The 19,136-nt window shown below is 32.0% G+C and overlaps 1 pseudogene; it reads right to left on the bottom strand.

The window, feature by feature from the left end:
- Positions 1 to 9,756: 9,756 nt before the first annotated feature.
- The window catches only part of LOC115887909, a 25,817-nt pseudogene continuing 16,437 nt past the window's right edge, over positions 9,757 to 19,136 (bottom strand).

Genomic DNA, 19,136 nt, shown 5'->3' on the forward strand with positions numbered 1-19,136 from the left:
TATAACTCATATGTACGTCCCTGATGAATCTATATAGACTTTTTTAGCATTAAAATATGTAGCACTTATAATAACTTTTACCATCAAAATTTCATTCGAATCACTAAACCATAGAACTGTTTTGACTGACAGGTAAAACTTTAGAATGTTTTTCGTTTTTTAAATCGTTTGTGATTCTTTTTTTGGCTGTATTCCGTTGTAAAACCAGGCGAACCAGACCGGTAAACTACGGTAAAGAGCGGTTTCTGAAAAACATTGTAAAGTTTGATACGGAACGGTTTGGTAAAATACTGGAAACGTCAAATGTTGACGTTTTCTAGATTTCAATACCTCTATTATAACATTTATCTTTTACGCATTTTTAATGTAGCTATTCTCTGCTTTTACGTTTGATTCTTCTTTTCAATGGAGTTTAATACTGAAAAGTACTTTATTAATAAACTGTTAAACTCGTTAGACAGCTCAAGTGAAGATTTGCAGGTCCAATATTAATCAATAACTCTCAGGAAACCGATAGAAACGGAACATAAAACCATAACCAAGATAAGCAACGGAATACACCCTTAATCTTCTTGACAAACACACAAAATACATCAAGAGTATTAACCTGTCGATGATTGTCATTCTTATGTCGAATTTGATCTAAAGTTATTGGGCTACATATTTGACGTAGTCAAGCATCATGTGATGAGGTGTCATTTAATGATTTTAGTTTTATATTGTCGATAATCTAACGGAAAGGCTGAAGAAAATTATTAATGGTAGCTAGGAAGGAAAATGGATACATTTTTAAAATTATGAGCTTTTAAACGGTGCGTGATAATGCGATGACTTTTTTAAAACCTCTAAAATTGTTATATGACTATTGTCGATCCAAGGAATGGAATTTATTTTTGATAAATTGAAAGAACGTGTGCTTTTTGGTTCATTCTTTTAACAAAATAAACGTAAAATGTGATTTCAAATTTTTATTGGTCGAAATCAAGGATTTTGAATGAATGAATGGTAGTTATCTGTGCGTAGGACATTAAAATGCGTGCGTTATACAGGGTGGTCCGAATAGTATTCGGGAAACTTCGGCCAGCATATTCTGCAGATAAAAATTCGTATAAATATAGTATGTCCTAAAATGCTTCGTTTTGGAGATACGGGATGTAGAAGTTTCATTTTTATTTCGATTTTTAGCCGACCATACCAATTGGTATGGTATGGACACTTACATATTTTTAACTGGTTCGAAGAGTAGTAACTTTTTGTTTGTACCTGTATAGGATTTCTGTGTGGAAAAATATACATTTCCGCCGTTTTTTACGTAAAAAAGGTCTCTGGGTAAAAATTGCTACGAGTAATGGTTCTCGAGATATTTGGAATCGAAATAATCAATACGTGTCACCATTAACGAAAATTATTAAATATGTTGCCTAAATAGTTATTAGACTGAAATCACATAAATATGAAATGTTTCTGTGCCAAAGGTTCAACAGATACTGTTTCATCACAATTTTTTATAGTGATAAGAATTGATTAATTTTAAAAAAATAAAAAGTTCCAGTTTTTGACGTAAAAAACGACGGAAATTTAGAAAAAAGAAAAAGCGTAAATTTAGAATTTACAGAAAATGTGTAGATTTACAGAAAAAGTATAAATTTACAGAAAAAGTGTATCTCGATTTTTGCTACTTTTCAGGAGAGCAATTTAAAGAATATCACTTACTTTATTTGGCCAATAAATGTAAAGTCTTTAATTTTTTAATAGTGTTTTTGTGTTAACACTTAAACGGAGACATTGAGGAAACGTTCTGAAGATAAATTGCATAAATTCTAATCAATAGTTTATTTTTAGTTGTTTAATAGAGATAGGCCTTTTTGTTAAAATAATAATAAATTTATTTCCGAACGAATAGTATACATACGCCCATGTAAAATAAATTTAAAAATGATGGTAAAGTGTTCTTAGGGAAATTATGATTTCGGCAATTTTTCCATTAGGGCAATTTTCGTTTCGTTGTTTCGCTTTCGATCAATTTTTCTTCGGCAATTTATTCTCGGACAATCTTTTGCATACCCGATACTATGTGCAGAGTCTAGCTCATTCTAACAATGGTTTTTGGCAAAAAACAGATTCAAAATCACACTGTAAAAGAGAGCTGCTGCCATGATAGAAGCTTGATTTTGTCAACCATCAGAAAATAATTAGGTAGAATGGTGTGATTTTCTCTCGCATGCATTTTCATAACTTAAAACAAAAGGACCTATCTCAAATTCCATCTTTCTTGTAGTATAACAATTGGTATAACAGTTGATATAACAAAGAGCCCTATCTCAACATACGTCTCTTCGTCATAATGAAGAATTGTAGTATTTGAGATGGGGCAAATTTTTAAACGAATATAAAATGAAAAAGGTACAATATTGAGATGCGCAAATTCGCTATGTTAAAATATGACCCATTGGGCATGTCATGACGTTGATATCTCAAAATTGCCAAAAATCGAGATACGCCTAATAATCATCATGTCCAAGCCAACTCTGACGCCGTTTTTTTATGGTTCCTTTGTTTTTTTTTGACACACTAAAGCTGCAGTTAAATTATTTGCATATAGAACCGTGATTAGGAACAAATAGGTTCGGCTATGTGCTAGAAGACAAACGAGATGTACAGGGTGAGTCAACGATAGAGTAAAGTCCATTATCTCATTTGTTTCGAGGTTTACAAAAAAATATTAAATATAAAAGTTATAGAGACGGTTAAGATACACATTTTAAAATTATTATAGAGTATACAGGGTGCTTCAAAAAAGTATGGCGAATATAACATATATTTTTTTAAATGGAACACCCTATTTTTTATTTTATTTTTAGATTCGGCGTAAAATTCCATAACTTTTTTATATATAATGTTATATACCTAAAATTAGTAATTTTTGTAATATTTAAATTTGTTTAAACAAATGTTAGATTGCAATGTGATAAAAAATTGTCAGTAATGGCATTGTTTCTGAAGTTGGAGAACTAAAATTTGGTAGGAGAATTTTATAGAGATATAGAAAAAGACCTACGTAAAGATATTTTAGTTAGATGCTACAGGGTGTTCAAAATATATTAATGAATTTCAACTACTTACAATTAAGAAATTTCAATTTTTTTAAATGGTACATCCTATATATTATCACTTTTTCTGACAGATTTTACAAAACTCTTCAACTTTTATTAAGTACCTATATCATATTCCTAATTTTTAAAACTGTTAAACTCGTTAGACAGCTCAAGTGAAGATTTGCAGGTCCAATATTAATCAATAACTCTCAGGAAACCGATAGAAACGGAACATAAAACCATAACCAAGATAAGCAACGGAATACACCCTTAATCTTCTTGACAAACACACAAAATACATCAAGAGTATTAACCTGTCGATGATTGTCATTCTTATGTCGAATTTGATCTAAAGTTATTGGGCTACATATTTGACGTAGTCAAGCATCATGTGATGAGGTGTCATTTAATGATTTTAGTTTTATATTGTCGATAATCTAACGGAAAGGCTGAAGAAAATTATTAATGGTAGCTAGGAAGGAAAATGGATACATTTTTAAAATTATGAGCTTTTAAACGGTGCGTGATAATGCGATGACTTTTTAAAACCTCTAAAATTGTTATATGACTATTGTCGATCCAAGGAATGGAATTTATTTTTGATAAATTGAAAGAACGTGTGCTTTTTGGTTCATTCTTTTAACAAAATAAACGTAAAATGTGATTTCAAATTTTTATTGGTCGAAATCAAGGATTTTGAATGAATGAATGGTAGTTATCTGTGCGTAGGACATTAAAATGCGTGCGTTATACAGGGTGGTCCGAATAGTATTCGGGAAACTTCGGCCAGCATATTCTGCAGATAAAAATTCGTATAAATATAGTATGTCCTAAAATGCTTCGTTTTGGAGATACGGGATGTAGAAGTTTCATTTTTATTTCGATTTTTAGCCGACCATACCAATTGGTATGGTATGGACACTTACATATTTTTAACTGGTTCGAAGAGTAGTAACTTTTTTTTGTACCTGTATAGGATTTCTGCGTGGAAAAATATACATTTCCGCCGTTTTTTATGTAAAAAAGGTCTCTGGGTAAAAATTGCTACGAGTAATGGTTCTCGAGATATTTGGAATCGAAATAATCAATACGTGTCACCGTTAACGAAAATTATTAAATATGTTGCCTAAATAGTTATTAGACTGAAATCACATAAATATGAAATGTTTCTGTGCCAAAGGTTCAACAGATACTGTTTCATCACAATTTTTTATAGTGAAAAAAATTGATTAATTTAAAAAAAAAATAAAAAGTTCCAGTTTTTGACGTAAAAAACGACGGAAATTTAGAATAAAGAAAAAGCGTAAATTTGGAATTTACAGAAAATGTGTAGATTTACAGAAAAAGTATAAATTTACAGAAAAAGTGTAAATTTACAGAAAAGTGTAAATTTAGAATTTACAGAAATAGTGTAAATTTACAGTAACAAATAGTAACGATTATGTCAAGGCCGAGATGTCGCGCGTCGCGTCGTCTTTCTGGGTAATGTATACACAGAAGTTTTTTATGCACGTCCAGACAAAAAGTTATTACTCTTCAAACAAGTTAAAAATAATATGTATGTGGCGCCCCCTACAAGTGGGAGTCATAATGACATCTAAATCAAATTTCTCATGTAAAAAAACACCCAGACACCAATTTTCACTCAAATATTGACCTTAGTTCAGAAATTATTTGGAAAAAATTGAAATAAAAATGAAACTTCTACACCCTATATCTCCGAAACGAACCATTTTAGAACATACATTTATAGATTTATGCGAACTATTTTAATTATTTTTATCAGCCGAATATACTGCTGAAGTTTCCCGAATACAATTCGAACCACCCTGTATTTTACTTTTATTTCAAATCAGCAGAAGTTGTGGCGTTAATAAATTGAAAATGAAAGAAAAAAAAACAACTCTAGGCTGTTCAATAAAAAGCTTTCTAGTAGCTGTGATTTACTGTCGTAGTTCAAATACACAAATTACAGATTTACATCTTGTTTGTTATCTATATCACTGTCATTTAGTTTTGTCTTTTATATGAAAAATAAAATAACAAAACCTCACTCTGTGTAACAATAGGATTCATATTTGATTTTATTACCATTGCCACAGCTCATTCAATATCCAGCCGTACAACTCGATTATGAGACAATAATATGTATCTGTAAACGGTAAATAGATATCTGCTGGATATTGAATTACCTGTGCAATTACCAACAGCAACATACTTTTTTTTCATCCAGTGATTACTTTGGTTTAGGTATTGTGATATTAAGCTGTCTTAGGATTCAGTGAATTTTATATAGAGTTCTTTTTTCTCTGGTACATTTTCCGTGTCAGTGAAGTGAGACAAAAACATTCAACGAAAATGTGCCGGAGAAAATAATGGCCATACCATTTTGTACCAATGTAAAAAATAAAACTTCTTTTAATTTTAATCGATGCTGTGTTAAGGTTTTTTTTGTCTAGGCATTTAAGCGACCGCGTATTTTTTTAACTAATTTTACACTGGCTTATTACAGGGACGGTAAAGGTTTTTTGGGCTGACTGGATTATTTTTTCCTCGGGGTACAACCAAATAAATTTTGTCGAAAAGTAGTTCACTCTAACGAAAGTGTAGAGCTGCCATCGCAACATTGAAAAGTATTTTTAACAAAATTTATACTCTTTTTTGCAAATTTATACTTTTTCTGTAAATTTACATTTTTTCTGTAAATTTGCCATTTTTTCTGTATAAATTTACACTTTTCTGTAATTTTACACTTTCTGTAAATTTACACTTTTTCTGTAAATTTACAGTTTCTTTAAATTTTACACTTTTTCTGTAAATTTACACTTTTTATGTACATTTACACTTTTATGTATATTTACAGAAAAAGGGTAAATTTACGTAAAAGTGTAAATTTACAGAAAAAGTGTAAATTTACAGAAAAAGTGTAAATTTACAGAAAAAGTGTAAATTTACATAAAAATTGTAAATTTACAGAAAAAGTTTAATTTTACAGAAAAAGTGTAAATTTCCATAAAAATTGTTAATTTACGGAAGTGTAAATTTACATAAAAATTGTAAATTTACACTTTCTGTAAAATTACACTTTTTCTGTAAATTTACACTTTTCTGTAAATGTACACTTTTTCTTTAAATTTACACTTGCTTTACAATTTACAGAAAAAGTGTAAATTTACAGAAGAAATGTAAATTTATAAAAAAAAGTGTAGATTTACAGAAAAACTGTAAATTTTACTAAAAATAATTTTCAACGTTGGTAGAGCAGCTCTACGCTTTTGTACACTCTTACCCATAATCCTCTAGCCTAACAATCTAAAAACAGTAGTGCTTTTAATTATACTTTACTGCCTTTAAAACTATCAGTTAGTCTTTATTAATGATCTCTTTTTTATTGTTTGCCAAAAACGGAAGAAAAAATGTTGTAGTTTTTGCTTCTATGGGCAGAAGACGGTAAAATAGTATACAAAGTGATGAAAGAAATGTACATACAAATATCGACGAAAAGTCTGAATATATATATTGGTAAGCTCATTTTTTGTATCGATAGAGTCGCGCAAGATGCAAAACTATTTTTGCAAGGGAAAGTTTTTAAGAGCTGTTATTTTGAAAAGTACAAATTTATTTTAAAGGTGAATTGAAACTTAGACTTAGTTTGGATGTTTGGTGTACTATTTGTATCTATACGAACAATAAAATATATTCGTATTCTTTGTTTCTTTTTAAATTATATATTTTATCATCTGAAAATCAGTTTGTTTTAACACCTATCCCCATCCTTTTATTATAAATCTTATCTGATCGAAAAAAACGGCATCAAATTGGCTTGGAAATCTTGGATGGACAACAATGTTCATTTTATTTTACATATACAAAACAGCATCGTATGCAATAATCATCATGTCCAAGCCAACTCTGACGCCGTTTTTTTATGGTTCCTTTTTTTTGACACACTAAAGCTGCAGTTAAATTATTTGCATATAGAACCGTGATTAGGAACAAATAGGTTCGGCTATGTGCTAGAAGACAAACGAGATGTACTGGGTGAGTCAACGATAGAGTAAAGTCCATTATCTCATTTGTTTCGAGGTTTACAAAAAAATATTAAATATAAAAGTTATAGAGACGGTTAAGATACACATTTTAAAATTATTATAGAGTATACAGGGTGCTTCAAAAAAGTATGGCGAATATAACATATTTTTTTTTAAATTGAACACCCTATTTTTTATTTTATTTTTAGATTCGGCGTAAAATTCCATAACTTTTTTATATATAACGTTATATACCTAAAATTAATAATTTTTGTAATATTTAAATTTGTTTAAACAAATGTTAGATTGCAATGTGATAAAAAATTGTCAGTAATGGCATTGTTTCTGAAGTTGGAGAACTAAAATTTGGTAGGAGAATTTTATAGAGACATAGAAAAAGACCTACGTAAAGATATTTTAGTTAGATGCTACAGGGTGTTCAAAATATATTAATGAATTTCAACTACTTACAATTAAGAAATTTCAATTTTTTTAAATGGTACATCCTATATATTATCACTTTTTCTGATAGATTTTACAAAACTCTTCAACTTTTATTAAGTACCTATGTCATATTCCTATTTTTAATAGTTTGTGATTTATTCCAATGTTTTCTATTTTTAATACAGTTACCTACGCTATAACATCATAGTTGCCATGACAAAAAGTGATAATTATCAAAATTTCTTGTCTGTTAAGTAAGTTATGAACAAAATTTGAATTTCGGTTTAATTTGTTGTAATAAGTATAAATTGTAGAGATAATAATTACAGATTTTCCTGAAATGAATTAGTCAATGTGACTGACATACACGAAAAAGCCAAGAAAAATATATTTTTTGGTTTAGTATTATATATTATAGAGTACTTTGTTAAGTAGTATAAGAATAGATGTAGATTATCTAGAAAACACCTTCAGTGTGTAATGGGACGGTTTCGCGGCAGTAGTAATATTGGCTTTACCAATTGAATTATTAACCACAATTACTACGAGAAAAAACTTTACTGTATGTCGAAGAAAATTCCTATATCAGTAGTCTTCAACAATTAGGCAATCTAGTATTAATTAATTAATCTGTGACTATTCGCTCCGACGCGCGACGGAAAATCCAAGTATCCTCTTTCATAATATAGAAATACACACCAAGAAATTCACGACTGCGATTTTAGTTTATTTGAGTAAAGTTAATTAATTTTAACTAATACCACCAATTGCAACCATATAACATTATAATACAAAAAAGTTATGGAATTTTACGCAGAATATAAAAATAAAATAAAAAATAGGGTGTTGCATTTAAAAAAAACATATGTTATATCCGTCATACTTTTTTGAAGCACCTTGTATACTCTATAATAATTTTAAAATGTGTATCTTAACCTTCCCTACAACTTTTATATTTAAACTTTTTTTGTGAACCTCGAAACAAATGAGATAATGGGCTTTACTCTATCGTTGTCTCACCCTGTACAGAGTTATAGGCTTGGTGCATATCAGTTGATTTCAACAAATTCCGACCGCAGCGCTGTATACAGTAGAAATCAGAAATTTTCGCTATGTATTTCACGCCGTCCCGGTTACAGTTCATGTCGATCGCATCAAAATAATATTGAAATCGTGGCTTTGTCATAATATTTAAGTATTTTAGTTTTTTGCTAGCGCAGTTATTGAAACTATGAAACACAGGTACGAGGTTTGTGTGATGTAACGCTCTTTCGGGTAGTAAAAAATAAGTGAAAAAGAGAATCCGAACTAGGCGTAGTGTTGTATTGTGACAATTTCAAATGTTATAAAATCACCGAAAAAATGTTAACGCGTAAAGGAGAGCATAATCGGGACGTTGGTGGGTGCAATAACATTCAATAACTCAAATTTCCCGAAACAGCATTTAGCTTTGTAGTTTCTCACACCGATTTGATCAAAAACAAAAATGGATTAATGCAGTTCGACGAAACAAGTGAGTAAACAAAGTGCTCATTACACAAAAATTAAAAAATCAAAAAATTAAATAGACACATACTATGAGAGGATAAAATATAATTTGCAATATTAATGGTATACTTTTTTTAATCGACTGGAGATTAAATGTTTTATGGACATCTTCTAAAATTATAATTATGTACCTTTATAAAAAAAATTCGTTATAGCCGAAATAGCCTCAATTATGACCCCACTAGCAAAACCAGTGATTAAAACTACGCTCGCTACCGTAGTTGAATTCATCTAAAAAGTTTTTTAGCTGGAATAATAAATTATAATACAAGTTAGACCTTCTGAAGATATCAAAATATTTACATTTTTATTTTAAAAATTTCACAAATTATACTTCCTAACACTTTTAGAATAATTAAATAAGAAATTTTTCGTATATTCGCTATATAAACCCGTGTATTTGTATATACTAGTTGTTTACGATATTCCCAGATGGTGGCAGCACCGGCGGAGAATGCACCAAAGCCTATAAATACTATGACTTATGTCGAATAGTCACCTTGAAGAATCTAACCTAAGTTTATTGTAAGTTGGGTTATTTAGTTTCTTTTACATCTAAACACTATTCTATTATTTAATTTCCTTTATAGGTTACTATATTATAATAAAAAGTAGGACAAAATAAAACAATATAAAGGTCACTTATAAAAATATTTTATTCTTCATTCATACACGCAGAAAACCAAAATATATTCACAACACAAAACGCATTCGCTCTACCTGAGAGAGAGAAAATATCTTTATTTACAATTCGTATTTTATGTACAAAACACCGAAAATTTCGATAACAAAAACGTAAAATGGCAGTGACGCGTAAATCAGTTCTTTACATATACTTCCTGTTACGTCTCACGTCAGGAGTACTGGTGTAGAAGCTGCTCGGGTCGCCGTAGATCGGTTCTCTCGCGCCGTGCCTCGGGCAGCTGCAGTTAAATTTGCACGGAGTACCGTGACTCGTATTCAATGTATTGGGTGATGTGCGATTGAACGATCCGGTTTGGTTTATAGCTGCGCAGCGGTGCGGTTGCTGCGTGCTGATGTTGGTTACGAAGGGAGCTGCCAGTCGTGTCGGATTGACGTTTACGTTCACCACCGGTTGCATATACGATGTGTAAACTAAAATTAAAATAATGTTAGTCAATAAAAATACAGGGACCTAGAATAAAAAAATTGAGAATTTTGTTTTAAGTGCAAACCCAAAGTATGTACGAAGATGTATTTCAGGAAAATACTTTCTTTCAGATCATCGCTTAGATTTCTGGCACTCATTGCTCTTGACACCCTCCTTCCAAGTCTTCTTGGGTCTTCCACGTTTTCTTCGATGATTGGGTATCCATTTCATAATTTGTTGTGGAATTCGGTTGTCATCCATTCTCTGGACATGTCCGTACCACACAAGTTGTTGGCGTTCGATGTCGGTTGCCACTGATCCCTCTATTCCTATCCTCTGTCGGATTTCTTCGTTTCGGACTCTATCTCTTCGGGAAATTCCTAAGGTTCTTCTATAGGCATCCGTTTCTACCGCTTCCGTTATTCGCCAAGTCTTTGCACCATAGAGTAGACTGCCCTTTACCAGGGTCTCGTATACCCTGCTGGCAAGCGAAACCTTGGGTTGGCGTTTATACGTACAGGAGTGAATCGCTATGGCAATCTAGTAAGTCGGAGAGAGCAAAAATACGAAGTATTTATTACATAACTACTTAATTTGACGCTAGATTCCATGCGCTTGGAAAAATACTTGCCTTCTGTCTTTATTCAGTACATCTTATTTTACTAAGAGTGTTGACCGTACTCATTGTACACACGAAAATCGGCACCCAAGACCAGAAATGCCGACCCTTAGTATATTGATTTTCCTTTTTTCCCTATTTCATTACTCCAAAATACTCCATTCAGACAGCCAATTGTTCTTCTAGCTTGTGATATTCGTTTTTTAATTTCTTTGTCATCTGTAGCTCTTACATCAAATATCACTTCAGGTAGGTGTAGTCCTTGTACCGCTTTCATCTCTTCATTTTAAGATGTACGCTAGATAGTTCTGCACCAATCGGTAGATATTTAGTTATTTCCGTTATTTCCAAACCCCATTTCTTTCAGATCACTTTATATAATTCTAAAACACGAGTAAATATATTTCGAAAATTTCATTGTTTTTTAAATACTCCAAATACAAAAAATGTCCATTTTTCAATATTTAAAAAAATTGAAGATAAATTTTTTTATTTTTATTTTTTGAAAATTTGGCTTAGAATGTTGAACAGGATGATTTACGATTACCATATTTATAGCAAAGTAAATATAGATCATTAATTAAAGTAAATACCTAATATAATTTTGATTTCAGGACAGTTCTTGTATTTTTAATGTTTTTAAGAAACGCTGAAAAATATATATTTTTATTTATATCTCTGAAACTATCGAAATAAATTTACTCAAATCTTAGGATCATGTAAAGTGATCTGAAAGGAAGCCAAAAATACAATAATATACAGGGTGTTCCATTTAAAAAAATCATCCCGATCCACTCACTTTTCTGATCCACCCTATAGAAGCTAAAATATTTTCCTGAAATACATCCTGTGAATACTTTAGGTTTGCACTTAAACAAACTTTCCAAGTTTTTTATTCTAGGAGCTACAGATGCTCGACGCACTATTACCGGACCTTGTATAAGTGGTTTTGTAAAATGCTAGAGAATTAATTTTTAAATGTTCTCTGAGAATAAACGAGCAAATGACTAGAATTTATAATTAGCGCCAAAAATAGTATTTAAACCTTTAAATTTACTTACAGTAGAACGTTAGCAAGAAGATTAAGATCATTGCTCCAGCCATCAATAGAGCGTACTTATAATTCTGGAAGAAGTTAATAATTGGAGATCTAGCTATGCCACAGGTTGGCAAACCTTTGATTTCACCGGTCACTTTCACTATAACCTTAAATACAAGAAGAAATTTATCAGTTACATAGAATACAAACCAATGACTAAAGAATATAAGGACATGTAACGTCCATATACGGGCTGCAGCAGAATTTGTGACCTTAGACGCCATTCTTTTGATGACAAACAATGAGTCATCATCTGGTCACCAGCGACAATTAGCGATTTTTAATATACTCTGTTTTTTTTCTCAGGTAAGATTTCGACAGACGATGACAGAAGAAAAGCAGATGACGTCCCATACCAATCTATTTATTTTACTAAAAAAAGTTTCTAATAATTTTTAAGTTAACTATGGATGGGTTTAAATATAAATTCGTCATGCGTCGTCACTTGTTGTTTTTAACCAGTTTTATTGGTTTATTTCAAAAATGACAGATCGTATTTCAATTTTATTGGTTTGACGGAACGATGAACGACAAACGGACGCCGATGCGTATGAACTCGCCTTTAGATTTTTGACGTTTGTCAAAGTCTTGCCAAATTATAGGTTATAATTTTGTGACAACTTTTGTCAAATACCCTGCGTTTTGGAAGATGATGCATTTTGATTCGTGTTATTACGTGTGTTTTGTGTCTTTTGAAGTCAAGTGGAGGAAAAATCGAGTGAAAATTAACTGTAGAACCCAGAGCACAGTTTATGGTTAATACTCGCTGCCCAGGCAGAAAGTCTTATACAGATACACCAATAAAGTTACTATCAATAAAGTTCGTATACCATCTCGTCGTAGATAAGTGCATCTCGAATATGGTAGAAGGACCATACTAAACACATACTAAAAACTGGAGTAGCTGTAAAATATCGACATCACACGATAGGTAAATAATGGATTTTAGTACTGCAGAAAAATAATGTCAAAGGTACAAGGTTTAAAAAATTAAGATTAAAGTTAATTAATCAACCTGTGAGGTATAAAATTTGGTAAGTGTTATTATTAATAAAATAGTTTGTTTTATTTATGTTGTTTTATTTATTCCTGCGGAATATTACAAATTTGTATTTGTACATAAGTTATATTGATAAACATAATCATAAATGCGGGAAGTTTGATAAAGCTTGAAAGTAAGAAATAGTTCTTTTTTATATTTTTTGGTATGTGGTGTCTTGTTTTTGTTTGTTTTGTATTAACACATACCGTTTTATATTAAATAAAATAACTCGATTACATTTGTTCAGTTTTATACAGTTTTTTTCACAATATCTTGAAGTTACTTGTCAGTCAAATTTTAAATACTATTAATTTCCTGCTATGCGTTCCAGTTGTACCAACTTATTTCTTTGTAAAATAAAATAAACTACTTTGAAATTAAAATGACAGACACATGAGTCATCATTTTGTCACCAGCGACAATTTTAGCGATCTTTAATAGTTTGTGTGTAGTGAACTTTGTATACACTTTATTACAATGGTGATTAGTTGTTCAGCTTTCAAGTGTAAAAGCAGCAACGATAAGAAAGAGCCAGGAGTTACGTTTCATAGGTCAATAAACAGTCCGCTCCACCTTTTTAGCGTTTTTTTAGTTTTCTTATTGAATCTGATAATTATTTTTCTGATATTATATGTACTTGATGTGTGCCATACGAAGGTCATACGTCGATACTAGTTTTGTACCTTTTGTTAACATTTTAATACGTTTTTTTCGTAATTATTTAGTATGATACCACCGTATACACCATAGGCGTGGTCAAAACATTTATCAAAAAATATAAATATCTCTTCAAACAGCTAGGTTAAGAAAAATATGTGCCACGGCACTGTTTGGTGACATTGTCACACTTTGCTCTCGGGTGTTATTTGTCCTTGGATTCTTTAGTCATTGATACAAACCAAAAATATTTATATATTGACTGTGTCGTCACAGATCTACCTAACTATATTTGATATCAATTAAACTTTTAGTTACGTAATCGAGGTCGCGATTTTTAAGTTCATTGTTGCCAACCATGGATATATTCGGCGCCGGGCTGACTAACTGGAATTTAAATTTCGCGCTGGGGATTCAGGTGGTAGCTCTGCTGTACAAAATGTCAAGTTGCCGCATTTATTTATTTTTTTCCTAACATTGTCATTCGTTTTGACACTTTAGTTTTGTATTACCAGTTTTTGGTTGAAATGAATAGTGTTGGGATACTTTAAGCTTAAAAATGTTTACTAGCAGACCTTGCAGTCGAACATTGTTTTTTTTAGAACCTCTTTCAGTGCGAAGTGTATAAGATAAGCTTAATAGCCGTAAAAAACTCATCGCAACTTTGTTAGAATATTTTGAACGGGAAAGCGATAGTAATGGCCCTTTATGTCACATAAGAGCTGTTAAGAAGGTGAGTTTTTTTGACGTAAATTATAACTGTTTATATATTTATAGTTAATTTATTTTTGTTTCTTAAAACATTTTGATTAAACGAAAATATATTAAAGTTGGCAACGCTGTGCCGGTCAATCTTAATCATGTGACTAAAAGTTTATTTGGTATGAACTGTAGCTAAGGTATTCTGTGCTATAGCCAGGTAGATCACAGAAATTTTTACAAAAAAATAAATCTGTGACAATGTTATTAAAACATCGTTCAAAGCGTCTTAGTATATCATATTTTAATAAATATGTAGGTTTTTACCTTTCTGGTTTGCTTGGTAACAGAAGACTCAATTAAAATACCCATCGCATCAGTCATGTCAGCCAATCTCCAATGATAATCGATCAGCTGCACTAAATACAACCTTTCCGTTTCAGCACCGGATTTCTTTTCGCTCAAAGATATAATAGCACTGTCAGCGGGTTTTACCTGCATTTAAAAAGATTATTTAATACAAATATACAGGGTGTCAAACAAATAGTGTATCTAACTTCGGTGATTCTACATATAAAAATAAAACAAAAAGTTCCTATGAACGTATGCCATAAAATTCCTCCCCGAAGAAGTTACAGAAAGGTTAAATAAAAATAATATATTTTGTTTATTTTTAAGAACATTGGTAAACCGTTTTTCCTGAAATTTGATACTCTTACACACATTTTAATGCCAAAGCGAATGGCGATAGTGTAAAATTACGTAACAGACCAGAAAAGGGTGCTTTCATACCATTTTCAGGGTAGAAAGTACTACTGGTGGTACTTCTTTTATCCTCACAGATACAGTAATTTCAATAATTGAAAATTAAAGCTAGGACCTTTTTATGCAAAAAAGGTGCCCTTCGTTTAGTTCGAGAAGGTGAACTGTTTTCAAGATATTTGCGTTTAAAGGTTGCGATGCATCGATTTTATCATTTCAAATTAATTTATTTAAAAGTTCTTTACATTTTATCATTTTACTAATGCTAAAATCGATGCATCGTAATCTTTAAACGCAAATATCTTGAAAACCGTTCACCTTTTTGAACTAAATAAAGAGCACCTTTTTTGTATAAAAAAGTCCTAGCTTTAATTTTCAATTATTGAAATTACTGTATCTATCTATAAGGATAAAAGTACCATCAGTAGTACTCTCTATTCAAATGGAAAGTACCTTTTTCTGGTTTGTTACGTAATTTTTCACAATCGCCATTCACTTTGAAAGTACTAAATTTCAGTTACAACTAAGGTCCGACCGAGACCTCGGTCGGTCTCGGTTACAGTCATTCTCGGCTAAAAATCAAGCCGAGATCTCGGTTTCGTTCTCAGCATAAAAAGGTCGAGATTATCATGCCCACGATCGTCAAATTTAAAAGCGTACCAAGCGATGCGCGGATGAATGAAATACTCGTCCAAAGTCAAAAAAAAAGAATTGATTCTGACCGAACCACGAAGGGGCTTTCCTTGACGGCTGAAGAATCGCCTTTGTATTTCTATGCGTAAACAATAAACTAAATATTAGATGTTAGTGTCTTATTAATGTAAGTTTTATAAATTTAACAGAATTCTGCTTTTATATGAATTACTCGTATTCGTATATTCTACTAGTATATAGTATATTACTCGTATATTCCAGGAAAAACTTACAGAAATTTGGCGGAGCACTTCTGGCAATCCCTGAATTTTCAGTTCTCCAGTGTTGCTGCCTTCTTCCAAGACGATTTCTTTTTGAACGAAAATTCCGGGTAAAAATTTAATGTTGTGCTTTTGCGATTCGACATCGCCATCGTCGGTTACGGCCCAAATGGTTATGTTCGTTTCCAGAGTTGAAATCTGTACGGAATGCTCGTTTAAGTTGATCAACTTGCAAGCATATTGCCCTAGACAGAAAGATGGTTGCATTTAAAGACTTGGTTAGACGATTGGTTAGAAAATTACGCAGTTTTTAAATTTGTTGCATTTTCATGCCTCCGTTCATCGGATATACCAATTATCAGCGGCGTGCGGTCCATGGAAGCGGGGGAAGCACCGCTTCCTTAAACTTTTTAAAGATAATAAAGTAAATAGTTAAACATTAATAATACTATTATTTTATAACAAAAAATTGGCGCCGGGAGGCACGTATAGCCGCCCATGCTAAAATATGTTACTAAAAAGTTGGTAGGCAGTTCTTTTAGTTTCAAAGTAAAGGAATTTTCCATTTTTTTTATCTCAAAAACTACGACTTTGACTGATTTTGATGTTATTACAAATTTTGTTGCTAATATTATTCTTAATCTTAAATTGAAAACCGCGTTTCGCTAGCTACTGTAACTTTGGAGTTTTTTACGATTTTTAACGATTTTTTAAAATGTTTAACCGCCTCCCTTATCCCCTTACCAACGCCCCACCTCCACCAAAAACTAATAGCCAGATTCTCGGGTGCCACAGTATTTTTGTGCCAAATTTGGTTAAAATCGGTTTAGCGGTTTTTGAGTTATCGTGTTACAGACGGACAGACAGACAGACACACAGACACCATGAAAATATTTTGTATTTAGATCATTTATGACCCAAATAACTCATTTTGAGTGAAATTAAAAAAAACTTTTTTTTTGCCGATCTTAATAGCCTACCATACCTAATGGTATGGTCGGCTAAAAATTAATTTAATTTGTTAAAATTATTTATTTGAAACCTTACATAAACGTAGTAAATTTAATTAGCCTTTTATTGCAGGGATGTGCGGCTAGAAATCGCCGCCGGTCGCCTATCCCTCCTTCATGTAGGTGTTATTGACCTCGAACGCAAACGAGTTGCTAGCCACGGCAGCGATCGTTCGGCCGCCTTCCGCGGCTTTACATTTATCGGGACGTATTCGCTTGCGATTTTATAGGTAATACTGTATTTTTTTCGGATTTAACTTAGTGTTTACTGTTTCGTTTGTAATGTGATTAAGAAAATGTAAAAGTAATGTCTCGAAATAGGGTTTTTTACCGATTCGCTTCCCCGCCTATAATTGTCACCGCACGCCGCTGCGAATTATAATACATACCTGTCTCAGGAACCCAGCTATTAGAAATGTTGAATAAGGAATACACCGAAATCTCAATGTCTTCGTTGGAAAACTTCATTAAACAATTAAAACCCTGCGGCCTTACTAGTTTTCGGACATCGGAACGGCATCTCCACCCTTGAATCTATAAGATCAATAATTTATGTTACAACCAAATTTATATAAACCAACTTTAAGATATAAGGTTCGTTCCAACACAACAGAGAACTGTTCTCGGCACAGGAGTGACCCGACCAAAAGCGTTTAGCGTTCGGTGTGTCTCGCGAAAAACGCAAATGATAACAAATCAATTTGTTTTCTGTAGGGTCTTTAGCGTAAAATGTAGTTTTTATGCGTCAAAAATGGTTTTCTACCAGTAACAAATAGTTTTATACGCGTAAAAAATAGTTTTCTACCAGTAACAAATAGTTTTACACGCGTAAAAAATCGTTTTTTATTAGCGTAAAATAAAAAAAAATAAAAATAATTTTTTACGTGTAACAAATGGTTTTTTACACGTAATAATTTGACACTTTTACAAAATTTGTATTAAAATATCAATATTTCTGATAAACACATGGACTGCTCACAAATACACGTCGCGTCACTACGTATTTCTAAGCCGTTAACACGTTTCGTTACAGCTAGCTCGTGGGTCAGGGCCGTCTCGCTAGCTCGTATGTCCCAACCTTGAATTTTTACTCCCAGCGCGCGTAAAGAAGTTTCACTTCAAATAGTTTCATAAATCATGTCCTAAAAATGCGTTAGCAACTAGTAATATCACAGATTATACAGATTATAATCTTTGTTTTTTCTTTATTGTTTTTCGTGGTTCCAATTTTCGGAATCGGGCACTAGTTAGGTGACTAGTTTGCGCACATAGCACGCCCACTTATGGCCCCTAAAATTGTGCACAGCGCCTGACCGGCACAGTTATTAGAGAGAGATCGGAAAACCGAATAGCGTCATCCAGTATTTACGCGTACCTTATCATGGTTACGGTATGCGCGAGTCAATTTTTAACGCAACACCCGCTAATAACGATACCGCCTGAGGTAATTTGCGGATCAATTACACCAAGCGCTCTTTCTAAATAACATCTGATAACGTTTAAAAATTAAAAAACCTAGTAAACACAACAATTTCAAAGTTTTAAATTCAAAGTTAGGTTAAGTTTAAATAGCGGACGCGACGCGATTAGAATTCTTTCCGATCCGATAACTATAAATGAAGAGAATTAATACCACCTCACGTAAAGGAAATAACGCCTGGCCTTATTAACGTCCATGCACGATATTCGGTTTAGCGATATCTCTCTATTACGCTGTTTATATATTTATTTTACGCGAGTTTAGTTTTGCGCACAGGAAATTTGACTCGTTTGCACATCGTCATAAAAAACAATTTTCGTACCACGAATTAGGGACAAGATTTTTATCTGTATACTTATGGGATACCTAATCTGTGGTAATATTTACTATTCTATTATATAATTATAATTATTTAAGATATGTGGATCATTATAATTGGAACAAGTAACTACAAAACTACAACATAAAAAAGCTATACACAAATGAACTAAAATTCGTAAAATAAATGGCAAATAACAATTATTATTTTCACACACACCACTGGCACTAGCAGTAGATTGTGTTTGTCTCCGAATATATGCCCCGGTCCGTCCACAATTCAATCCCAGCATATCTTTTATCTTCG

The sequence above is a fragment of the Sitophilus oryzae genome, unplaced genomic scaffold (assembly GCF_002938485.1).
Source record: "Sitophilus oryzae breed Bouriz unplaced genomic scaffold, Soryzae_2.0 scaffold_682_pilon_pilon, whole genome shotgun sequence".
Lineage (NCBI taxonomy): Eukaryota > Metazoa > Arthropoda > Insecta > Coleoptera > Curculionidae > Sitophilus > Sitophilus oryzae.